The sequence below is a fragment of the Chanodichthys erythropterus genome, chromosome 20, assembly GCF_024489055.1.
Source record: "Chanodichthys erythropterus isolate Z2021 chromosome 20, ASM2448905v1, whole genome shotgun sequence".
NCBI classification, from domain to species: domain Eukaryota; kingdom Metazoa; phylum Chordata; class Actinopteri; order Cypriniformes; family Xenocyprididae; genus Chanodichthys; species Chanodichthys erythropterus.
Window position 1 is genome coordinate 17,661,377 of NC_090240.1, and position 27,096 is coordinate 17,688,472.

Here is a 27,096-nt window from a genome sequence, read left to right on the forward strand (position 1 = left end):
TCCAGATTCCAGATTTTTAAATAGTTGTGTCTCAACCAAATATTGTCCTGTCCTAACAAACCATACATCAATGGAAAACATATTTATTCAGCTTTCAGATGATGTATAAATCTCAATTTAAAAAAAAATGACCCTTATGATTCAATTAGTTTCAATGCAGCTTTACAGAGAATGCATGTGAACATTACAATTTAGAGAATGCAGTTATCTAATAATGACTGGTTTTGTGCTCCAGACTCACATATATGTTTGGTCGAATTAATGCAGCCTTGCTGAAGCCAGTTTTTTTCTTCAAAAACACTAAAGAAATACTTCACTCAAAAGATGAAAATCCTCTCACTTCCTCACCCTCATGCTGTTTCAAATGTAGGCCTGTATGACTGACTGACTTCAGATGAACACTATCATATAAATATATAATCCATCTCAGGGAGTTCATATGATGAAAGTGGATAGTCTCCCAAAAGTTGGTGCGTCACAAACAGCACAAAACAATCATGTTGGTAACCCATACGACCCCAGTGGATGAACCAATCTCTTCTTACGTGAAATGATGGGTGTGTGCGAGAAAATAAAGCAAAAATCCCCAAGAAGCCGCGATTTACAGTGAATTTAGAACAGATGAGGGCGCAACGCAGAGAGGAGCTGTTCTAAATTCACTGTAAACAGACGCATTAATACTGATGTAATGTGGCTCAACCAATCATAATCGAGGACCGGAACTATCCGTTTCGTTTTGTCACTTGTCCTCTGGGTAAGCAAAAGTCTAAGAGGGACCTACATTATAATTAGTTGAAATGAATTGGGTTTTTGTCACAAAATGAAATGGTCGCACTTCTTTTTTTCAGGCAGAGAAATAACTCCACTGAGCATGTGCTGCGTAAGTGTCATCAACAGAAGCACAGTTGTCCCGGTCTAAAGTGGGCTAAACCATTCCCAATCCTTAATGAACACAAGAACATTTCCCAGAGTTGGGTTTGTCAGTTTCCTTGTCGTTGTTCAGTTCGTGCCTTTCAGAGCTTTTTCTCCTGTTGTCTCTTCAGATTATTTTTTTTTAGTTTGTTCCACAGGCTTTTGCATGATGTGTTCGTAGTTTACTCCCACCCATTGCAATTTTTCCACTAGTATCTTCTTCCACTCTTGTTTTCCTCCAAATACTCAGTCCGTTTGTGCCATTTAAGTTACACGTCTTGACTCCCGTACAGAGCTCCCGTTGAACTTCCCCCACTGCTGGTGCCGCTAGCATTGCAGATCCTTCCTCTCGTTCAGCTGTTGTCCACCTTGAGTTAAAATGTCTGCTGAGGGATGTGGAAAGTCAGTCTGGTCATCGCTTTCAGGCTTCATCAGTCTGCACCGTAAGAGAAACGCTCTGACCCTTATATAAACCACTTTTAGCTGCAGTTTCTGCAACACTATGAACTCTTGGTTTCCTCAGAGCCTTTCTTGTCTGAAGCATTAAAGAAATCATTCAGATTCTGATTATTTACTCGCCCTAATGTCATTCCAAACCTGTTTGATTCAGTTTTTCTTCCGTGGAGCACAAAACATTGTTTTTTCCACATAGATCTTTTTCACACAGTTAGAATGTGTTTTTTCCATCCCAGTAATAACTGGATTTAAACTGAAGTAGCAAGCAGGATGTGAGAATGTAAATGGCGTGTGATGAAGTAGATTTAAAATGCATATATAAACTTGAATAACGAATCATTTTATAGCTAGAAAATAAAAGTTTGTCAAGACGTGGGCTTGACAGAATTTTGTGGACAAAGGTGGAGTACACTTAATTTCCCAGAATGCATTCCCCTTGCTTTTGTACGTAATACTTATATCAAAATGGCATATTTAAAGGGATAGTTCACCCAAAAATGATCATTTATTCACCCTAAAGTTGTTCCAAACCTGTATGAATTTCTTTCTTCTGCTGAACACAAAAGAAGATATTTAGAAGAATGTTGGTAATCACACAGTTGATGGACCCCATTGACTTCCATTGTGGCTTTTTCTCCCATACTATGGAAGTCAGTGGAGCCCATCATCTGTTTGGTTGCCCATATTCTTCAAAATATCTTCTTTTGTGTTCAGCAGAGGAAAGAGATTCTTTTACAGGTTTGGATAAATGATCATTTTTGGCTATACTGTTGTTTTCATCCTGTAAATAAGTGGTAAAACACTAAAGATCCTTGTAAAGAATATGAAGCCGGTGAGGGACCACGGACATGGAATTTTGCACAGGATCCTCTTCTGTTCCTGGTGCCGTGCCAGGTTCATGCAGCCTTGCATCCATGTGCAACAGGTATGAATAAACATAGAAGTAGTTCTATATAAACCTCCTGCCATAACCTGCAAATCCTTGGAAGGACACGAGGTCCTTGATGTTTCTGGGTCATGGCCAGGTACTAAGGGTGGAAATCTTTTCAGGACCTGTCTCCACTCCATTCCTCAACCTCATGGCTGAGATATTTGATTAATGTCCAAAAGTATGGCATGTCTCAGAGGACAGTTACATTCTTTCAGTGTACAGAATCCTCAAAACAAGCAATTCCATATTCCTAGACAAACATGGCATTGGCAGAGAAGACTAAAATGTTTAAAGATTCAAGCTGTTCAGCGCTACATCACATTCTGGAAGGTGCTAGACTCATTTAAAATGTTTGTTGGTGTTCTCACTAGATTTATCTTTACTAGTTTTATCTACATTTTAGATCTATGGAATAGAAGCACTGACTGTGGCGAGGGACTTTCCTCAAAGTTACGCAACTATATGTCTTTTATTGTCTGATTGCTTGATTTGAACATCTGAAAGTCTACAGCTAGCCAGATTGCACACTTTTGTTGTTTACGACTGTAGTAGGAGATGTTAAGGGGCTTTCAGCATTTGCAAGTGCGTGTCACTAAAGCACTGAGTCAGATACATTTGAAAATGGCCTTTTCGTTTCAAAATGCCCTCCGTTCACACTAGTGTTTTCCAAAAGTTTGTTGTCCAAACTGAAGTGTCAGAAAATTCTAAAATTAGGGATGCATGCGATTTGGTGAAGGCTGCGATTATTTTATGCTCAGCTTGTCAGAGCTGTACGCTCTGTGATCAGTAGTAAATGCTTGTCCATCTGAAAGCCAGAGGGCGCTCTTGCGCAGAAAATCCAAATATGCCCTGCCGCAGAAGTAGATAACACGTCTCATATAGATGTAGCTGAATAAACAGAAGATTGAAACGCTTTTGACTGCCTTACTCTGTGTAAGAAGCCTCATCATCTCACAGAAGGACGCTCAACTTTCGCTGTGAAGTGAGTTTAGAGTAAAAACATGTGATTAAATGTTGTCTTTTATTGGACAAGATGTTAATAAATGCTTCTCGTGTCTGGAGGTATGTTGCTTTTCAAATGCACATTATAAGTGATTCAAACTCGCAGTGCTTTCAGATGGATCAGCATTTGGAGCCATACTTCACTGACAAGCTGCGCATAAAAAATAATCAGAGCCTTTGCACTGAGCATAACATAATCACGTTTAAGTTCAATGTTATTTTTCGTATTGTGTGATAAATCGTGCAGTACTAGCTAAAATCATCTTAGAAATCCTCTCTAAGAATAAACAAAATGAATGAATTAAAAATTATCCAATAACGTGAACCTTTAAAAGGATCTATATATGAAGACAGAACCCTTTAAGGTTCTATAGAGAACCTTTTCTTCTATCATTGTGCATCTCGGTCGCACTCATTCGCCATTATGGTCTCAAACACAGCTGCCCTCATGTTTTGCAATTGCAAGTAAATTTTATTATTTAAAATTTTGATCTTTGCAGGAATGTAATATGAAATCTGTACGAAGTTACGATCTTTAGCAACACGGTGAAAGTGAATAGCGCATAGCTAGCACATACTGGTACAAAACGAGTCACATGACTAAACGCACCATCTTTTTCCAACGTACCTGTTTTGAATGTGAAAAAACTTGTTTTCAAATGTATCCACTTGAAAGAGCGTCTTCAAAAAGCTTTGTTTTGCAGGACAAAAAGTCTCAGTGTGGATGGAAGACCAAATCAGATCAAAAACGACATTTTTCAAATGTATGTGGATCAGTGTAGACGTAGCCTAAGGGTCCGTTTACACAAGACCATTTCTACTAAAAATGGAAAACCTTTTTATTCGTTTCCGCGGATCCATGTGAACTTCATTTTGACAATGTTGTCGTCTGTACATGAAAAATGCAAAGGAAAAACTTTTCCGTGTTTAGTACGTCATGTAAATGTACCGTAAACATACCCTAAATGGCACATTTTGACCACCTGCACTTTTTATTTAGCATGCTTGACCCTCATGAGATGACTTTGACACTTTGGTAAGATGAATACAACTGATTTGTGCCATAAATTGTGATAAAGCTGTGCTATCAGTGCATCAAGCATTTGACCATTATATTTTGTTCTCATCTCAAGCACTTGTGCTACAAAGTGTGTCTCCAGTGTTCTTTATGTGCTGGCATTTTGTGTATCAGAGTGTTGTCAGGTGCCACAGTGCAGTGCACTACAGCCTCTCTTGGCATAAACATGGACATTGGTTGAAATGAAGACCCGCTGAACAGATAAGATTCAGATATTCAGAAAGAGCTGTGAATGTAAATAAAATGTGACGGGCTGTTAAATGAGTTCTTTATCTTCAGCATCAGGTTTTAAAGTTGAGTTTTGTGGCACTTGTCACCGTGATGCGAGGATGTTCTCAGTTGTCAGAAGGTCGTTGTGTAGTTCTCAGTAGTTAGTATGTGCATATGTGGTTGTCAGGGTGTTGCTATGTACATCACTGTTCAAAAGTCGAGGTCAGTAAGATTTTTTAAAAATGTTTGAAAGAAGTCTCTTGCAAGGCTGTATTTATTTGATTAGAAATACAGTAAAAATAGTTATATTGTATATATTATTGCAATTCAATATAACTCTTTTGGTTTTTAATATATTTTAAAATGCAATTTATTCAAGTGATGATAAAGCCTAATTTTCATATCTTTCAGAAATCATTCTAATATGCTGATTTGGAGAAACATTTCTTATTATTATCAATGTTGAAAACAGTTGTGTTGCTAAATATTTTTGTGGAAACTGTGATATATTTTTCAGGATTTGTTGATTTTTTTTTTTTTTTTGTAAATATGTTTGTTTACTGTAACTTTTGATAAATTTAATGCATCCTCTCTGAATAAAAGTATTAATTTCTTTAAAAAAAAATCTTACTGACCCCAAACTTGTGAGCAGTAGTGTAGCTGCTAAGATGTTCTGTATAATTTTTAGTTCATTGCCACTTAGCAACCACCCAGAACACCCTAGCAACCACACATCAAAGTCAAAAGCACCTACCACCTCTGGTTAAAACAGGAACTAGATATGGCTCAGCTCTTGACTTCAGTATAAGTCTATGGAAATGTTTGCATGTTTTTGACTGTTGTTTGCCAGAGTAGTTCACCCTAAAATAAAATGCTGTCATTAATTACTCACCCTCATGTCGTTCCACACCCGTAAGACCTTCATTCATCTTCAGAACACAAATTAAGATAATTTTTGATGAAATCCGAAAGGTTTTTGATCTCCAAGATAAAGCAGCGTAATTACCACATTCAATTTCCAGAGAAGTAGTAAAGGCTAACAAGTAGTCAGCGGAACTACAGTGGTTCAACCTTAATGTTATGAAGCGACGAGAATACTTTTGTGCGCAAAAACAAAACAAAAAAACAAAAAATTTCTCTCCCCTGTCATTCTCCTACGCTGTTTACGTTCAGCGCTTCCAGGTTCTGTCAGACCGCCTGCTCAGTATTGGCCGATCATGTGATCAGCGCAACGCATGCATATGATGTTGACGCAGGAGCGGGCCAATAATAAGCCACCGTTCTGATGTCGAAACCGATAGCGCTGCACTGTATGTACAACATAAACGGAGTACAGAGAAGAAAAGAAATTGTTAAATAAAATTATTTTTGTTTTGTTTTTGTGCACAAAAGTATTCTCGTCTCTTAATAACATTAAGGTTGAACCACTGTAGTCACATGACTGTTTTAAATATGTCTTTACTACCTTTTGGGACCTTGAATGTGGTAATTATGCTGCTTTCATCAAAAATATCTTAATTTGTGTTCTGAAGATGAATGAAGGTCTTATGGGTGTGGAACGACATGAGGGGGAGTGATTAATGACAGAAATTTCATTTTTTGGGTGAACTAACCCTTTAAGTCCAATCACAGCTCTCCTCAACACACCATGTGATGTGAAGTGTCACTCGTGCTCAAATCTCGCAACCACATGAAGTTGAGTGTGTAAAGCTGTAATCTAGTCACAGGCTACTTTCAAAAAGATATAATATGTTTATGTTTATGATTTAACATGTATGTATAGGTGAAAGTTGCAAAGACATTTATACTTCGAGAGTGTGTGTGTGTGTGTGTGTGTGTGTGTGTGTGTGTGTGTGTTGAATTGAGCAGCAGTCTGTTAACTATTTCACTGTTCACGTGAAACTCAAAACCTTTCTGCACATAGCGATCAAGACACACACACACACACACACACACACACACTTAGTTTGTCCTGTTGGTGTGTGTTTCTACTAAAATGTGTGAAGTGTCTTGATAATCATTATGCAAGTCTTAATTATTTTGTAATTATTTCTTTTTGGCACAATAATATTTAAATGATCCTGATGCTACAAAAAAAATTCTACATATATATATATAAATTGTAATTTAAATTTTTTAGGTATCAAAAGTGTCTTCTTTTTAATGTGTGTGCATGAAAACGAATCGATCTGCAGACGCACATACATACGCACACAGTTTGCGGTGTTGATTGTGGGTGTAGGTAGTGGGCTGGAAGACCACCCCGGGTTAGACAGCCATTGAAGTGAGAACAAGTGTTTTTAGCTCCGGGGAAGGAGAGAATAGAGGAAGAGAGAACAGCGTCTTAATGAATAACTGCTCTGCCTCGGCGTCTTTCACCTCACGGCCTACGGGGAGCCCCCCCCCCGACACACACACACACACACACACACACACACATCGCTCTCTTTCTCTGTACGGCCCTTTTTTCTTTCTCTTTATCCTCATGCAGGATTTTCGTTGCACATCAGTACGACGAACTCATGCACCACAGCTTTGTTGCCTACATCAATACACACGTCTTTATGTGTGTGTGTGTGTGTGTGTGTGAGCGAGGAGGGGAGCTGTAATGCATAACTGATCTCTATCTGTCATGAGAGAAGCTGCGAGAGATTCCTCATGGAAGAGCCCCACCTCACCGCATCACAGTTCATGCTTGTTCCTCTCTGATAAGTCTGAGAACGTCTACACTTACGCTTCGGGTACAGACTCGGGTTCATCCCGAAGCTTTGCACGCACAGAACGCGACTGGTGTCAACAGCTGTTGATGTTTTTAAAGAAATCTCTGAAAAAATGTATTTGGAGACAAACAGTGAAATATGCTGATAGAAATTTGTCATCCTGCATTTATTTTCGAATATCACTTCTACTGCGGCGCTGTTGTGAGTGTGAGTTTGCAGTCTGTAAGTTGTTCTTGTGAGCTTCATGCAAAAACAAACTTACAGCATGAGGAGTGTTGTCTGATTCATTCACAAATGACTCCTTTGAGATGGTTCTTTTAATGAATCATTCAATAAGACTCAGTGGTTGGAATCAGTGTGATGAATCTTTCATTAAATGAACGATTCCTGAATCAACATGCGGCTCATTGAACGAACTGTGGAGAGGCTTCAGAAACAAAGAACCAACAGCTTAAACGAGAAAAGCTTAATTACTTGCATTGGAAAAATGATTACAAAGAGTTATTTGGTTACTAATTATAAATTTAAATTTTTCTTGTTTCAATATTTATTATAAATATACAATTATAATTTATCAGTGCACATCATTATTTTTTAATTCATGTGCCCTCGAAACCTTTAATCAAAATAACTTCCCCTCCCTTCTCTTTTCAACATCTCTACTCTGATGATGTGTTTACTGGCGCGAGGGCGGGACAACCTGTCACTCACATGAGATTAGTCATGTGATGTATCAAAACTTTGTTGCGATAATTGCTGAAGCTTGGTGTACGGTGCGTGGTATTATCACAATATTGAAATAAGTTGCAAAAAAGTTTGTAATGTAACTTTTTTTCTTGTAACTCTGAACATAAAAATACAATAAAGAAATACAAAAATATTAAGTGGAAAATAATGATAAAGAACAATAGGTATCACTTTACATTAGTTAGTGTTAATTAATTCATTAACATTAACAATGAGCAATAGCTAAATTTGTTACAGAAGTTATTATTCTTTGTAAAAGTTAGTTTAAAAATACATCTTTTCATTTTAGGCCCATTAAATAATAGTTACAACGTTTGATTTTAATAAAGTGTTATTAAATGTTATAATTAAGATGCTTTAGAAGTATTGTTTATTGTCAGTTTATGTTTACTAATTAATTAACTAATGTTAAATAATGGAGCCTTATTGTAAAGTGTGACTGAACTATAAAGAATCAGAACATATTAAAACAATATCTAGGACATGTTGTAGTCCAGATTAAAATATAAAAATGTTTAAGTTTAAAAAATAAATAGCCTTAAGTCTTTAAGTGTTTGAACACGATAGCGGATACAAAAATCTGAACGGCTGTTTATAGCATTTATATTGTAGTAGCTGTAGGGTACCGGGGTAACCGCTGCATTTCTGCTGTTGCATCAGCGCCATCTGCTGTCAGAGTGTGAAAGTGCATGTTCATTCAGCGTGTCGCCTTCACTAGTTTGTTTGTTTACATCAGTGCCCGAGCCTCTTTGATGAAGCATACAGCGGTGTGCATTTTAAACAGTTGATGGGTAAAGTATTCTGAAAATGCATTCTAAAAATCGGAATAATTCATAATAAATTATTATTCACTGTATTTTGAAGTGCCCGAGATAACAATATCCCACATATTCATTATCGTGATATATCATATACCGGCACATGTCTACATGGGATCCACCATTTAACCAGCCAGTCAATTTCTGATAGACAAAATCAAGTCCGTCCCTACATTTTTTACCGTTTCACTCATATGTCATAAGAGGGAAGAAAAGACTATTGCGAATTCTGTTTCATGCTGACTTTAAAGGGTTAGTTCACCCAAAAATGAAAATTCTGCCATTAACCATCATGTTGTTCCAAACAAGTAAGACTTGTGTTCATCTTTGGAACACAAATTAAGATATTTTTGATGAAATCTGAGAGCTTTCTGTCCCTCCATAGACAGCTACACAACTACCACTTCAAAAAGTTCATAAAGAATCTAATCCATATGAATCGCGTGGTTTAGTTTAAATTTTCTGAAGAGAATTGATCACTTGATATGATGAACAGATTTAATTTAGGCTTTTATTCTCATATAAACATTCATCAACACACACATCAGTTGTGGTAAACTGAAGCTCAAGCACGTTTGCCTGACGCGTGCGAGAACCAGTGAGGTTCATTCTGGTGTTACACTGGACGTCTGAGCTTCAGCAAGAGGTTTGTTCTTGTGTCAAGCAGGTTAGCTTCTGTTTATGATTGCTGATCAATGTTTTAAATGCGAGTAAAAGCCTAAATTTAAACTGTTCATCATATAAAGTTTCTTCAGAAAATTTGGACTAAACCGCTTGATTCATATGATTAGTTTTACGATCTCTTTATGAACATTTTGAAGCGTCAAAATGGAGGAATGTGGAGGAACAGAAAGTTCTCAAATTTCATCAAAAATATCTTAATTTGTGTTCTGAAGACGAACGAAGGTCTTATGGGTGTGGAACGACATGAGGGTGAGTAATTAATTACATTATTTTCATTTTTGGGTGAACTAACCCTTTAAATTTGTTATCGACTGAACTACACAGTAAAAAACAATAAGTAAAATGTACTTACTTTTTCTTTCGCAAGTTTTTGCATGCATATTTTTAAGTAAATTTCAAATATGGAATTTAGTAACTCTACTTAACTAAGATAAGTAAAATTAACAAAGAAAATAAGTAATTTTAACTTTAACTTAACTAAGTAAAAGGTTGAGTAATTTCTACTTTGTTGAAGTTCTTTTACAATATAACACTGAATTAAATCACGCTTGTAAAGTGTATGCTTTATTTAGAAAGTAAATAATATAATAGAGATATCTTCATATTCGAAGTAACACGCCACCTGAACACAGCGACCTCAGTGCTTGTACACAATACACAATGACGGTAACCACAAAATCAATGATAAAATAGTGTAAAAACAGCTGGAAAACAGTGAAAAATCTACCTTATTAATTATTCAAGGCCCAGTGCATGATGGGAACACCAGTGTCAGAAAAGTTGAGTAGTTTTACTTAATTTTATAATGTTGATATTTACGCTTTATTTTCAACAAACTTAAAATTGAGTACTTATATAGAATTTACTTCATTTTTTAAATTCTTGCCTTTTTTATATTTCATGTAAAAATTAAATTTCTTTTTTTCTGTAGTATTTACTTCGCCATAAAATAATTTTTTACAGTGTAATTATATAAATTAGAATATATATTATATATTTTAATAATTATAATATTTTTTTTTTATTATTATATACAATATTAAATCTAGTACAAAGTCTTGCTTAGCCTATATATGCCAACAGTTAGTTCCGGTCCTTGGTTCTAAGGGTGCTGACGTCTTTTCACGGTTTGCATCACTCCACATCCCAGAATCCAGACCGGAGCATGCGAGCGGATCGGAGTCGACTGGACCCTGACATTCAGACGGACTCAGATCCGCAGCTCAAGCTCCAGTGTGAAAGCGTTCTCTAGTGAGAGATATCTCTGTGTATTTCACAAACACGCGTCCGGCACCCTGCGGCGGCTGTCATTTCTCCGACGGAGAGATTCAGAAACTGATCACGTTTCAGAAGAAATGTGAGGAATGCGTTCTGCTTGGCGACCATTTTCAGAGCCTGTTTATGCAGGAATGTTATTTTTACAAGTTTGGCTCTCCCCTCCTCCTCGTCTCTCCTCGCACATCCTTCTACATACAGACGGGAAAAAAGAGGGAGAGGTGGGATCTCTCCTGCAGCAAACAAAAAATGAGCTAACTTTAGAGCTGATTGTCAGAAAGGCTGAGAGAGAGAGTGAGCTCTATTGTAAAGTGTCGCAGATATCTGTAAACAAAAGGGCGGCCGCGACAATGCCTGTTGTTTTAAGCGGTGCTGACCAAGCTTAGCTCAGAGATTGTTTGTTGCTGACCGCGTCTGAAAGAGGAAAAGAGCACGCTCAGATTTCACTGTGCGTATTTTCTTCTCATTAAAATAAAATCTACACTTGTTTGATTAAAGACTTCTAAATAGAAGTTCAGATGTTTCTGCGAGTGAGTAATTACATTTTATTGTCAGCTTTAACTCGTAAAAGTAAAAAGTACATTTTAGAGGTGATTAAAAGTTTGCACAAGTTTGTGATTAAAGGTTTCAGCAATGCATCAGGTTATTTTCATTACTTGTAGCGTCACGGTTCTAGTCAGCTGTTTTTAGACTGAATAAAAGTATAGATTTATTACAAATCTGCACCCAAGCTTTTGAACTGTAGTATTGAAATATTAATTTATAAAATGTTAATAATTCATAATTGGTCTTTTCACAGTTTGGTTACTGGTGCGATTTTAAGAAATGGAGACAAACTCATTTCAAGAGTTTGTCACAAATATGCAAAGAAAAAACTGTCACAAGGACAAAAATGTAGTTTTAATAAAAATGCAACAAGATCCCAGTTCTGTTGTGTCTTTAAGTGTTCTGGGTAATGTCATGAGGAACATTAAACGAATAATAGAGTGAAAGAATAAAAGAGTGATTGAGAAATAAGACATTAAAACGCTCTAATAGAGAGAAAGGTTTGAGGGACGCGGTAGGGAATGGGAAGAGTGAGGGAGCGAGAGAAAGAGAGTTGGCACGTTGCCGTCTGGCAGGATGCCTGCTGTTCTGGAGCTCTGTGTCACCACCAGGACTCCCTGCCAGAAGGGGTTTCCCCTGACTCACACACACACACACACACACCATTCACAGTCACGTCAACATGAACCCACGACGTAAACCCCATATTCACTAGAAGAGCTACATATAAAATCCCAAATATCTTTAACCTCTTCTCTATCTCCACCAGTGCTGGGTAGAAACTCATAATAAATCTGGATTGCATAATCGGATAATCCAATTACAAGTACGTCATTTTTGGAATATTACATTTTGAAATACTCATAATCAGACTGCAGTTACATTTTTATTGATAAATCACATATTATTACTTATACATACTATTTTACTGTAAAAATTTAATAATAATCATAATCATACACTAAAAAATGCTGGGTTAAAAACAACCCAAGTTGGACAAAATGGTTAAAAGTTTTATTTAACTCAACTATTGTTTAAAAATGACTATGTGTCTGGCTTAAAATGAACCCAAAATAGATTGGAAATTAAAAATCAGACACATAATTACTAGAGGAAATGATAATAATAGATAATAAAAATTATTTTATCAGCAAGCAGTTTAATAAATGTTTATTGTTTAATTATTATTCATGAAACTATTATTCATTAAACATTAATAAATGTCAATTTCCAACATATTTTGGGTTCATTTTAAGTGAGCAATACAGTCATTTTTAAACAATAGTTGGGTTAAATAAAACTACCCAGCAGGTTGAGCAACACTTTCAATCCAACTTGGGTTGTTTTTAACCCAGCATTTTTTATAGTGTATATTATATTATAACACATGTTACAATAAGAGAAATAGACAGAAATCACAGAAATACTGAGATAAAAGTTAGGATATAAACACTGATGTCTATGATAGCGATGGAAATAGAGCAAACCACCTTTTGAAACGAACTTGGTGCTTCAAATAGCGGTTGTAAAGTGACTGTTAAAAAATGATTCATTCATTCTAAAGATTCGTTCAAAAACACTGATTCGTCCAGTCATGAAAAAAGTATTTGAGTCATTGAATTCATTCATATGAATTAAACATTTTTCCAGCAATTAGAGTCCAGCAATTCATATTTTGTCAGAACCTCTAGTACATTACATGTTATTTTTTTAGTTTTATATTCAGAACCGAATCATGGGAGAATCATGGTCTCAATTTGAAACCAAAAAATGATGATTCTCATTTTATCCAGAATTGTACAGCTCTAGCTGCGCAAAATAGATTCTTACTGTGAGTGACACACACTGACTGTTCCAAGATGGCGAATGTGGAATCTGCACATACACATCTATGGTATTTAGCAGCAGAGGGCGATCCTCTTAAGATAGAAGCGCCGCCCCAGCATGCAACGCGGTGTGACGTAGCTTCACATTCTTTATAGAAATATTTCTGGTTGTCTTAATTTTTTTGCTTTCAAGCTATAAACCACTGAGCTTTTATTTTGGCTGGAAACCTCATGGAGACATCAACAACAAACAACTTCTTGTTGACAACAACAGATTTCTATTCTGTATGCAAATAATAAGCGACTCGAGCACTTTCAGAGTAGAATTTACTGTGAATCTAACTGAAAATCAGTGATGGGAATAATGGCAGTATAAATAAACAGCGTTATTTTTTTCAGTATCGAGTAATCAAACGAATTACTTTTTCCCCGTTACAATGCCGTTAATGTTACTGACAAAAAAATGCCACGTTACTATAATTGATCTCACTGAAGCGGTTTACATTTGAGTAAGCTCTTTCTGGGACCTGCAAAGTTTTTTCTCTGGTGTGTGTGTTGGACTAGTAGTTGTTAATTTAAGTAATTAGTTGACTAATCACATTTATATTAATTTGATTTCTTAAATACTGGAGAGAATAAACCATAATAATTACATAATATAGGATATATAGCACTCAAGCGCACACATAAAGCTTGCCATAAAGAACCGGCAAAAGTAATGATTATGAATGTGACAAAAACAGCAAGGTGACATTTTAATTGTTTATTAATAAAGTAATGTTTTCTGAATCAGTGTCGGCTGCAGAGATGAAGTTGACATTGCTGACTCTCATCATCTCTGCATCTACTGGACGCGCCTAGAGAGAGAATGCACATTTCATTCGGATTACCTGATCAGAGTAGCCTATTTCTTTTTGATTTTAATTATTTCGTTTAAAAGTAGATTTTTCAAGCTTTCTATAGATATATTTCTCATGTCTGTGAGGCAAGCAGCCTATGTTTCGGTTCATTTAGCCTGTAAGACGTGCTCCAGTTCATGCGCCTGTGATCGCGCCGGCGCATCCATGATTATATTGTCACGATTATATTTTCTGCTATATTTGCTTCTTATTTATTAAATCCAGGCAATTGGTTGATGAAACATTGATTACAAATAAGATACAATTTGTACAAATGAAATTCTCTTTAAAGAAATTCTTTCTATATATTGATCATCTTATCATGCATCCTGTCTTACTCATGCTGTTCACTTTTCATAATCAAATAGATGAATTTAAAACATAACATTAATCAATATTCAAAATTCTACTCTGATTTTTACTCTCATTTGCCGCTTTGAACCCTCTTTGTGTTCCGCAGATGGCGGCGCTAGCTCGTGCAATGCCCTTCATGTTTTAGATAAAAATATTGGAATAGTCTGTATGTTTTCTTTCTCTTTGTATTTTTATATCAATATGGTCCAAGATTGTCATATTCAAATCAAAATGATAAATGAGTTTGGTCAAAAGTAATTTAAAAGTAATCAAAAAGTAGTCAGAATACATTACCTAAAACGTGTAATGTAATAGACTTTTAACTACAATTTTCATCATGTAATTTGTAACTGACTACATTTAGTAAGTAATCTTCCCAAGCTCTTCAGATCACTTCTACAACCTGCTCATTTCCATCCTCCGTATCTCATCCTATCTTGAAGTTGTGTTCTCAGCATTCACGAGGAGAATCCCTGAGGAAATCAGAAAGGCATCTGGCACTGATGTATTTAACTACACACATGCCTTTTCCTGTTATAGAGCGTTTGTTGCTTCTGATAGCCAGAATCAGACTTAAAGCAAAACACCCCTTTAATGAAACGTCGGCATGTTTGCTCTGTCATTGTTCAGCCGCAAATTAGATCAGGGCGGGAACCCGCTTTAATTGGCCTTTGTTTGTGAAGCCTGTTAATTTTCGCTTCCCTCCTTTTCTCAAGTGTCGTTAAGTGGGGTCCGTGTGTTGGCCAGATGTCTTCATGCAACAAGTATATCGAGAGCTTTTTTCAGCGTGAAGAAGGGATGAATGAAAGAAAGGAGATGCAGATATTTGTGCGCTGAGGGGTCAAGGGTTATAAAATCAATGGAACGGAAACGTTTCTTGCTGACTTTGCAGATTGACATGGACATTTATGAATGTGTTGTTTGTTTTGAAATGCAGAATGGATAGTTCCAGTCATGCTGTGTGATTCTAGACCCTGCTTATCTACCCACCGTGTATAACACTGCTCTGCACCCATGAGCCCAGTTATCCACCTTGTTTAGCCCATTTTTGGGTCATAAAACATAATATTGTTCTAGCGGAAGGATGGCCATTTAATGAAGTTTCCTTCATAAAATAACATTTTGATGAAAAATGTTTTATATTTTGACTCAAGGCCACATTAAAGGGATAGTTCATCCAAAAATGAAAATTCTGTCGTCATATTCTCACCCTCAAGTTATTCCAAACCTGTATGAATTTCTTTTTCCTGCTGAACGAGAAAAATATTTGAAAACAGTTTTGGTGGCCACAAAAAGTCCATACATTGGAAGTCACTTCAAAATATCTTCTTTTGTGTTCCTCTAAAGGAATAAAGCCATACAGGTTTGGAACAACATAATGGTGAGTAAATGATGCCAGAATTTCTTTCCCTTTAAATACTGCGGCTCATTTGCAGTTGTGTACTTTGTACAAGGTGTTATATCTGTTCTGTCAGAAGACCTTCAGTGGATCGTTCTCGGATGGTGTGATGAATCGTTTATTGGCATGCCTACCTCAACAGAGCTTTAATCTGTTTATTATTCTGAAACCCACATATGTGCCCACTTTAACCACAGGAACGGCACACGAAGGGAGAAAAAGTGAGCGAAAGCGAGATATCTTTGCCATGTGTTTTTGTTGGCATCATAGATGGAGCTGTTGTGGCATCTTTGGTGTTTGCTATTGTTACTGTCTACTACTGTTATTTTTGAGCTTTTTTTGCAAGCAAAATAAACTTCCATTCGGAAGTCTGGGTCAGCAAGATTTTTTTTTAAAAGTCATAATTTTATTAAGCAAGGATGCATTAAAATTAGAGATGCACCAATATATCGGCCGCAAGAAGCAAATTTCCACACTATCGGATAATGGCTTGTTTAAAAACAGCCGATAGTTGGGCCGATATATCGTGTCAATCAAAAGAGGGCAAGAAAATGCACTGCATTTGGGCTTTGTGTAAGGAAAATGCTAAGAAACCAGTTTGATGTTCAATATTAATAGTAATTTTATGAATTAATAACATTCAGAAAATGACGAAATATTAATTTAATCTTCAGAATTTAGCTAATATCTGTTAACATGAATTTGAGTAATGTGTTTATAACTGATTCCAGTTAATCTGAAACAAGTTGATGAAATGGGTAAAGTTTTTATTTACATTTCTTTCAAAATATAATACTTACAAATCTATAATGATTAATTATTAATTATAATGAAATTATCAGGTATAAAAGGCAGAAAACTATTATTTTAAATTGTAATAATATTTCACAATATTACTTTTCTGACTGTATTTTTCATTAAATAATTATAACCTTGGTGAGCATAAGAGACTTCTTTCAAAAACTTCTTTTACAGACCCCAAACTTATGAATGTTAGTTCATAAATCACATAATATAATATAATATAATATAATATAATATAATATAATATAATATAATATAATATAATATAATATAATATAATATAATATAATATAATATAATATAATATTAAAACAACTGCCATTTAAGCTAAATTTAAGACAACTTTAAAGGGACAGTTAACCTAGAAATTAATATGCATATTGTAAACGCATATCGAGAGCTATGATTATCAGTGATTTTAAGGACTTAAAGGGTTAGTTCAGACCTTTGTCTTCAGAACACAAATGAAGATATTAGATATATATAAAGAGGTAGTAAAAACATGGTTAAAATAGTGACTGCAGTGGTTCAACCTCAATGTTATGAAGAGACGAGAATACTTTTGTGTGCAAACACAAAACAAAAATAACCACTTTATTCAACAGTTTGAACAGTTGTCATACGTGGTTGTCGTAGTGAACACAGTGCAGCGCTTCCAGGTTTACGTCCGAACGCTGACACATTATTGGCCGGCATTCAGACGTAAACACTGCGTTTTAATGTTTTTAAGTTGCTGCCTATGTGTGGATCAGATACCCTCAGACTTCATCAAAAATATCTTAATTTGTTCCAAAGGTCTTACGGGTGTGGAACGACATGAGGGAGAGTAATTAATTTTTGGTTGAACTGACCCTTTACATTTGCTCACCTGACGCTATCGTATAACTGCAAAGACTTGCGTGGACCACTTTTATTGTGACTTTATCATTTATTTTTTTGTCCATTTTGTTGCTGTCGCTTTGAGACTCTTCAAAAGAATTTCACAGTACACTCTACCGCTTCCTTTTGTGATTGCGAAGGTCGAAACGCACCAATCAAATCAGTCATAATGAGACAAACACAAGGCAGATGAGGTGAGCTGGCCTGCTGTAACGGTCAACCGCAGCGGGGCTAAGTTTAGCTGCGTTTCCCTGTGTTTGTGCCCAGGCTGGTGGATGTGTTTAATGTGGAGGGGGGCGGAGACGGTGCAGATTGTGGCCACATCCCGTGCTGGTAGCCAGGGCCAGTGCAGTGTAACTGTTGAGGGTTTGGCAGGGCTTTACCTCTGTGTCAGTAGGGTGGGAGGAGTGGCAGCTTTCCGCTCTTCACGACCCCACTAAGATCTGTGCACGGTCCAAACGGACACTGTTAGAGGAAGTGAAACCTGTCCGTCACAGCGAGCGCCACAGGACTCGTGCGGGTGGGGTAAAAAGAGTGTGACCACCAGACTGTCGAACGGCTACAAGTGTTAAAAAAGCGCATTTGAAAATAGGCTCGTGTTGATTTGTAACTACAAATCCGAAATGACTAGGACAAAGTGCACATTGTGTTTTTTTCAACCGGCCCTCAGGTTAAAAGTTGTCTTTGTTTGTGTTTAAGCCCCTGAACGTGAAGATAACACACACACACACTCTCTCTGTCCCCCGCAGGTCTCATATCTGGCATCTCCTGTTGCAGTTGCTCCCCCTTCCTCTGCCTGTCATCCCTTGTCAATGTGGTCAGTAAAGCATGACTAGCCATCCTCCCCTCTGGAGTCTGTGTGACTATCACTGACCGAGAGCTCCTCCCTCCCTCCGTCCCTCTCTCTTTCTTTTTTTTCTTTCTCTTTCTCTCCTTCCTCTTTCCTTCCTCTCTGAAATTCTTTTCTCTCACTCGCTCTCTGTGCCATCTGTTGCTTTGCTTAACTACCACACTCGCGTAATCTCACTCGTCTCTCTCTCTCGAGCGCGGCTGTTGTCACTTTAGCTCAGTATGGTGAACTCGAGGGCTATTTTTGGTAACTGAACTTCTTTTTTTCCGGAACACGTTGAGAGTCGTGTGCCTCTGCGTTAATAAACCCTCAGAGGCGTGAGACACAGCCTGGGTTCACACAGCCCTGTCGCTGCATCTGCTGTTTCATAAATGAACCTCTCGGTTTATTAGGGGTTTAATGTGTCTTATTTACCCTTTATTTTCTCATTTACTAAAAAGCTGGAGTAGTAAAGTGTGAATATAGCCCTCAAGTGAGTATATTTGATTTCACTCATAAGTTAAAATCACATGTTTCCATGTCAAACTTATGCGATTCAACTGACTAGTTTTTGCACTTGGATGAGTTTAGGACAGGTGAAGTTTGCTCATGTGTGCAGATCAAATCAAATCATCTTTCTTGCTTGTAAGTCCCTCCCACCTGGTGGAAGTTCAGCAGAAGTGCACTCACTGACCTTTTGGCGGACTCTCTGATTGGGTAGATTTTTTTTGCTAATATTTGCATTTTTAAAAGTCGCTCCATGACAAGAGTAGGAAGTCCTAATTTCAGCTGAAATCGTCTGTGTGTGCAGTAAATAATTTGAACAGTTTTCATGCAAATGTGATATTTAAGGTTTTATTTATGCACTTAATATTCTGTCTATTTCCTCTAGTTAATAAAGAGTATATTGCTGAAGTCTATATCTGTGAATCTAAATAAAAACTGTCAAACTTACAGTAGACTTAATAGCTCAAAGGTAAGCAGAATAAAGATAAAACAGTTATAGAGCAAGCAAATCTGACAACTTTCTTCATCAAAACATCTCAGTATGTATTGCTTTATTGTATGTGGCCATATATACAGCTCTGGAAACAATTGAGACAACCACACAACTTATTATTTATCTGTATCTGTTTGAGTAAAATTAACATTTTTGATTTATTCTACAAACTACTGACAACATTTCCAGGGTTCCCACTCATCCTGGAAAACCTTGAAAACCTGGAAAATTGATGATAAACTTTCCAGTCCTGGAAAACACATGGAAAATTAGAGGAAATTAAAAATGTCCTGGAAAATCTTGTTGTCTTTGAAATTTTTTAAAAAAAAAAGTTCTTAGGTTTTTCTTTAGTCGAGAACAAAACGTTTATTGCAGCAGTTAGCTAATGCTATAAACTGCTCAAATGTATGCAGAAAATGTTAATTAGTAAGCAGCTACCTAATTCAGTAACTTGCTAACTAATAATTTTGATGCAATATTGTCATGATCACAGTCTGCTCTTGTCAGTTCCAGGACTACACTTCCCACAATCCTCCCTACCTATCACATGCACTCACTCCACCAATCACCTGCTGCCACATACTGCCTAGCACTCCACACTGATCACCACACCCAGCTGCACATCATTACCAGGACTATAAAGGACTTTCACACACACCACCTCACCGCGAAGTCTTGTTTAACTGTTGTTGCAATTCCGAGCGTTTTTCTGTATTCCCTGTCTGCCTGTTCCTTGTTGCCGTTACTGCCTGTTCCCTGTTTTTGACCCATTGCTGCCTGTCCTGATCATTGCCTGTCCCTTGACTACGATTCTGCCTGTTCCTCACTGTTCCTGTTTGTTCCTGTTTTGACCCTGCCTGTACGACCACTCTACTTTAATAAAACGCTGCACTTAGATCTCCAGCCTGAGACTCCCATTCACAACAAATATAAGGTCAATAAGGGGTTCAGTGTAGCCAACTTCATTGATTATAACAGGAGTTTTCACAACAGTGCAGAACTTTGTGAGTTTGCGCTGAAGTGATGGACAGCTGCAGTCATTAAAAAAAGAAAAAAACTGTATATAACCCATTCGCAATTGGAAAGTTTTTCGTGCTGCTAAGTATACACACTGCAAAGTTTTGGGAATAACTAACTTATTTAAATTCGGGATTGAATCCAAAATTATATTGATTGACATGATGATAACCAGCATTGGACGGGACAGGATATGTGGCAGGTCTATTAGTTATTTCTATTACGTGTTATGGGTTTCTTTGTTGTTCATCAACAAATATTTTTATTTTCAAATAGTAAAACAAAACATTAAAGTAGTTCCAATATTTTTTGCTATGATATGGACACAGTTTGTCATAATGTATGATTAAGAGCTCATATTAAAAACTGATTTTATAGTTAAGTTATGGGATTAAACTATGGAAGTGTCTGCTGCTGAATACAAAATAAAAAAGGTAATTGCAACTTTTTATCTCAAATGTGATATAAACTCACAATTGCTTGATATAAAGTCAGAATTGCATTATATAATCTCGCAATTGTGTTATAAAGTCAGAATTATAAATCACATCACTGTAATATAAACTCACAATTGCAAGAAAAAAAAAAGTCAGAATAGTGAGATACAAAAAAGGAAACTGTTTTTTTTTTTTTTCCATTCTGTGTCGGAAACAAGCTTCCATTGTCATAATGTATGATTAAGAGCTCATATTAAAAACTGATTTTATAGTTAAGTCATGGCAATAAACTGTACGCCTTTTAAAGACTTTTAAAGAGCAATATATCACTTTAGGGTGTGATCCTTGTCTTTTATTCCTGCCATAGTAAAATTGGAAATGTCCTGGAAAAATCCTGGAAAATGATTGCTGAAAAAGAGTGGGAACCCTGATTTCTTCCTAATTTCAAATAAAAATATTGTCATTTAGAGCATTTACTTGCTGAAAATGACTAACCCTAACTGGTCACAATAACGAAAAAACATGTCATGTTTTCAGACCTCGAATAATGCAAAGAAAACAAGTTTATATTCATTTTTAAACACAATACTAATGTTTTAACTTAGGACGAGTTCAGAAATCAATATTTGGTGGAATAACCTTGATTTCCAATCCCAGCTTTCATGCGTCTTGGTATCAGTCAGTCACATTGCTGTTGTGTGAATTTATGCCACTCCTGACGAAACGATTCAAGCAGCTTGGCTTTATTGAACGGCTGGTGACCCTCTTGCTTACATTCCAGAGTTTTTCATTGGGGTTCAGGTCTGGAGACTGTGATGGCCATGCCAGGGTCTTGATCTGGTGGTCCTCCGTACACACTTTGGCTGTTTCTCAATTCCAGGATCGCAGAGAACGGACTTGCGTTCTCGTGGAGTCCGGTCTTGCTAGGCGACCTTGAAAGAACGAACTCGGAAGGACGCGAGGACACAGAACGCATCGTTTGAGAATTGAGATGTGCTGCGATCTTGTTGCTCAACTGACCATACCAGCATATTATAAGAGGCTAATGCACAATAAACATAACATCACAAACAAATGTCATAACATATTAAAAGACTTCTATCATAATAATATAGACATTGTTTTCATATAATTTTATATCTTTTCATTTTACCGCGTGTATTTATGAAAATGAGTAGCCTTTGTGTTAGATGCTTTGTCAATGTTAAGATTCTTTTTTATATGCCAATAAAAATACTGCAGGCTTTCTTCAGGTTATCACTTTATTAAAATTAAGCAAGACAAATGGACAAATGTTTACTTTCACAAGCCGTCACGTATTTGCGAGCTTGTAGCGGGAATCTCACAAGTGAGAAGGAGAACTTCAAAGCTTACAGGCTTCCGTACGTCGACCGCCGCAGCGTCTTCTGGGATTTTTAACGGTTCGATTCTCTCAAGTTTGCATTCGATGCATCCTCGATACCAAGAACACATCCGGGTACTTTCATGCGTCCTCTGTTCTTGCGTTCTTGAGTATTGGAACTGAACTTCGATGGTTGATGATGAGGCAGAGCAAGAACACAAGGACGCAAGATCGCTGAAGAACGCATATTGAGAAACAGCCCTCGATTGGCCTGGCTGTGTGGATGGCATTGCCTTGCATGAAAAAACAATCCTCCGAATTGGGGAACATTGTCAGAGCAGAAGGAAGCTATTTTTTCTTTCAGGATAATCCTGTACGTGGCTTGAGTTATGCATCCTTCACAAAGATGTATCTGCCCAATTCTAGCCTTACTGAAGAATCACCAGATCATCACCAGTCCTCCACCAGATTACGAGGGTTATAGGCCTCTCCAGGTCTCTGTCTAGCCTTTAGAGGACCAGGTGTTGGGTAAAGCTGAAAAGGACTCAACAGAGACGATCAGAATCAGGCAGATCTGTCTTTGTGAAGGACATGTGACTCAAGCCATGTACAAGGTTATCCTGGAAGACAACATGCTTCCTTCTGCTCTGACAATGTTCCCTAACTTGAACGTTTGGTTTTTCCTACAGGACAATGGTCCAGTCCACACAGCCAGGCCATATATATGTGTGTGTGTGTTTTATATAAAGCATGTGCTTTACTTTTAGCTTTGGAATAAAAGTAGCTTGGAGCTTTGGAAAATATTGGAAATCATTTTACAGTCCCTGGATCATGTCTTCAAGCAATAGAAGCTCTAGAAACCGATCATCCTTTGGTGGGCTGCATTTTAACTAAAGTGGACCACTTACAGAATACATTTTTTTTGTATTATCTTCTGCTGGGTTCTGGGTCATGTTGAGCTGTCAGGAAATGAATAAGCTGACATGGCTGCAAAGGAGGCTATTAATCCGGAAGTAGAAGAATGTCAAATTCCTCCTTCAGATCTTAAGGCCGGGACACACCAAGCCGACGGTCGGCTGTTGGGCAATGCCGGGCTGTTTCTGAACATCGGTTGGCTTAGTTTGTTTTTTGGGCCGATTCAGCATGTTGAATCGCCGTTGGGCCATCGGTGAGAGAGAGAACTCTGATTGGCTGTTCAGCTTAGCGAACAAGTCAGTGCACGAGAATAAAAGCAAAAGTGATGAATTCGAATGCACAAATATTTTTTTTTAAAGTAACATGAGCCGACTGATATTCAAAATGGTACGCAAGCGCTGCTTTGTTTATGGTTTGTATACCTGCAGTTTTGGTTTCCCTTTTTGAATTACGAAAATAGACTATTGATATCTGCTGATATAGACAGTTATTTACTTACACGCAGGCACAGAACGCACATACTAGTCTGCTTTAGTCCTTTTGGTGCGTTCAAGTACAGATTTTGGCCGAGATGCAGTCGACTTTTGTCACTGCTAGTTCTTTGATGTCGGCTTGGTGTGTCCCGGGCTTTAGACCTACTGTGAATCATTATGTATTAAACAATTGGCAAAAAGAACGGGATACTTTCACAATCAACAAATTGCATGAAATCATCCCCAACAGGCTTTTAATTTCCTTTTGAAATTTTGAAATTTTGAAGTGGCGTTCACTAGAAGTTGCATAGCTCATGACAGATTGATAATTTTGCTTCGAGGCGAGGCGAAGGCCCAACTCTGTGTATGTTCTGCAAGACCTCTCTTTCCACTGAACATATTTTATTGGACTGTCCCACTTTTAATGCAAGTGAACAACATTTTTATATAGTAAGCTCAACCCAAACCAACACACCCCCATTGCTCTTCCCCCTAAAATGCACACGCAATGCAAGAGTGGATGTTTCTTTATCATTGCTGAAGTAAAGCAAAATAATGCTTTGCGCAAAATAAAGAGAAGACAAATAAACATACAGTACACAAGAGTACATACAAGCAAGAGTTGGTCCCTACAAACATCCAGCAGCACACCATCTCCAGACAAACAATGACACTCAAAACTGTTCTGTCAAACAGCAAAACCAATGTTACTCACATATGGAGCAGAAACAACACAATTTCAGTGTCCGTTTTCAGGTCTTCCAGCACTGGAAAGCTTTTCTAATATTAACGTGGGTCCTAAAGTTCTTGCCTGATCATAACCCTTGATTTTCTAGTGATATTCTGACATTTTCTCTTTTGTAATGTCTCTCTGCCATTACTCTTTCTACAGTCTTTCTTCAAATCCCCCTCTTGCAAACTCTCTCTCCTCCCCCATGTTGACTTGTGGTGCTCGGTCCGATCTACTTTCTCGCTCACTGCACCTGAGAGTGCTGCAGTAATAGTTGAAACAATAAAATCTGGTGATTTCTTTGGGTGCAGATTTATGTAACACTGTAAATGATCAGAATCAGGCACACTGCCTGTATTTGACTGTGTCTGTGACCTTGAATTAGCTGCTCTCTCACTCTCTGCCTTTGGACAGAAGGGGTTAAACCTGCACACAGGAGGCAGCATGGTGTACACGGTGACCTCTGACCCCTGGGCCAGAGGAATGTGAAAACCCTTTAATCTCAAAACAAAACCTCAGACACACTCACACAGCCAATATGGATGGCCAGCTTCCCCCCTCTGCAGCAGCATTCAGTGAGCGTGCGTTTGTGTGATGGTCATATATAAACCTGCCCACCCCCACTAACTCATGTGTCAAACCGCAGTGAAATACTCAAATTACCTGGATGCACTGATTTGAAATTGTTGCAAATTTACATTTAGGAGCAAGTAAAAATATCTGGAACTTTAATGGGTAATGTTTGAATACTGTTGTTGGGAATGGATTGGATGCCATATGTTTGTGTGTGTATAGAGCATGTTAGAAGTGCTGTGTGACGGATGGGATGTGTGTGTGTGCATGTGGAATGCTTGCGGTGGAGAAGCTGAAGCATCACAATGGCACAGGGCTCCCTGGAGCAGCTGAATGGAGTCGTGTCACCCCCCGGCACCCTCCCCGCTGTGTGACGACCGCAGCAGCGCCACACAGCTGTCACTTCCTCTTATCCACATACATATGGATAAACACACTCCTTTAAAGTCAACATGAATTGTCATTTGCAGCTTGTTTACTTCTCTAGTGACACATTATGGAATAAAAAAAGAATTGATTTTATCAGATGGGATTTGATACATACCAGAATGGACAGGAATAATTGGAATAACATACATTTGTCACAGACATGCCAGGCTCTTCACTCAACCAATCACAACGCACTCCCTCAACTCCGACCACATCCTCATTCCCCGCTGCATCTCCTTCACCCGTTGCGGTCGCCAGTCCCATGGCCAAACCGGCGCCCTTCACTGGCTCGGCGGAGGACTGCAACGTATTCCTCCTGCAGTGTTCGCTGGTCCTAGAGATGCAACCGCACTTGTATCCTGATGACAGCACTAAGGTGGCGTACATAATCTCTCAACTCGAAGGGAAAGCTCTCCGCTGGGCCGAACCACTCTGGACACCCATTATCAATTCATTCTCAGGTTTCGTTAACCATTTCAAGGAAGTGTTCGGGAAACCAGGAAGTGTCGATTGAAGCAAGGTTTAATGTCTGTGTCTGATTATGCCCTTCAGTTCCGAACCTTAGCTGCAGCAAGTGGCTGGAATGAACAAGCTCTTATTACCACCTATCGTCAAGGCCTCGATCCACATGTGCGGTTGCATTTCACTGCATATGAGGATTCCATCAGGCTTGAAAATTTCATCCAGTTATCCATCAGGTTCGCCACTCGTATGCAGCTGTGTCTCGAGGAGCACCAGGGCCAGCCGCTGTTCCCATCCATCCTCCGCCGGCCAAAATCCGTCAGCCACCCAGAACCAGCCAGCGAACCCATGCATGTTGAATACTCACGTCTCATGTCTGCTGAGCGACAGAGGAGGCTGACCCATAATCTCTGCATCTATTTTGGCCATGTTGGGGATTTCATCTCTGAATGCCCCATCCGTCCAGTACATCCCATGGTGAGTTTTATTATGCCTATGCTGAATAAGATGAAACCACTCACTATTGTTGTAAACCTTACTGCTGCTGATCTCTGCCAATTACAGAGCTTTAAAAAAAATCACCATCAAATCCAGGCACCCACTTCCTCTTGTCCCATCAGCGCTGGAACAACTACGCGGCGCCACTGTGTTCACCAAGTTGGACCTCCGCAGCACCTACAACCTCATCAGAATACGTGAGGGGGACGAGTGGAAGACAGCTTTCGTGACACCTACTGGCCAGTACGAGTATCTCGTCATGCCGTATGGACTTGTCAACGCCCCCTCCGTATTCCAAGACTATGTATGAGGTGCTCCGGGAGTTCCTCCACAAGTCAGTCCTGGTCTACATCGACGACATTCTGATATACTCCTGGAGCATGGCCGACCATCGCTGCCACGTTGCGGAGGTCCTCCAACGCCTGAGAGACTACCATCTGTTCCTGAAAGCCGAGAAGTGTACTTTCCACCAGTCCTCAGTGCAGTTCCTGGGTTACATCATTGATCGCAGTGGTGTCCGCATGGACGAGAGGAAGGTATCCGCTGTCAAAGACTGGCCAATTCCTACTTCCATGAAAGAGTTACAAAGGTTCCTGGGTTTTGCAAATTTCTATCGTCGCTTCATCAAAGGTTACAGTTCCATCACCAGTTCTCTCACAAACCTCCTCAAGAACAAGCCCAAGTCTCTGTCCTGGACTCCAGCCACCATGCAAGCCTTCAGCACCCTCAAGGAAGCCTTTACGACCGCTCCCCTCCTGGCTCACCCAGATCCAGAGCTCCCTTTCGTCATCAAGGTAGACGCCTCAACCACAGGAGTGGGAGCAGTATTGTCACAGCAACAGGGGAATCCT

The 27,096-nt window shown here is 38.3% G+C and overlaps 1 protein-coding gene across 3 annotated transcripts in view; it reads left to right on the forward strand.

Annotated features, from left to right (window-relative positions):
- The window catches only part of plagl2 (pleiomorphic adenoma gene-like 2), a 47,823-nt gene that overhangs the window by 11,223 nt on the left and 9,504 nt on the right, over positions 1-27,096 (forward strand). The window contains exons 1-2 of one of the 3 annotated variants that reach the window (XM_067372449.1): positions 2,275-2,293; positions 18,290-18,357. The exons of the other annotated variants lie outside the window; for them this stretch is intronic. The gene's annotated coding sequence lies outside the window, so the exon portion shown is untranslated. Of the gene's footprint in view, positions 1-2,274; positions 2,294-18,289; positions 18,358-27,096 lie in introns of those variants that run through there. 3 annotated transcript variants of the gene reach the window in all.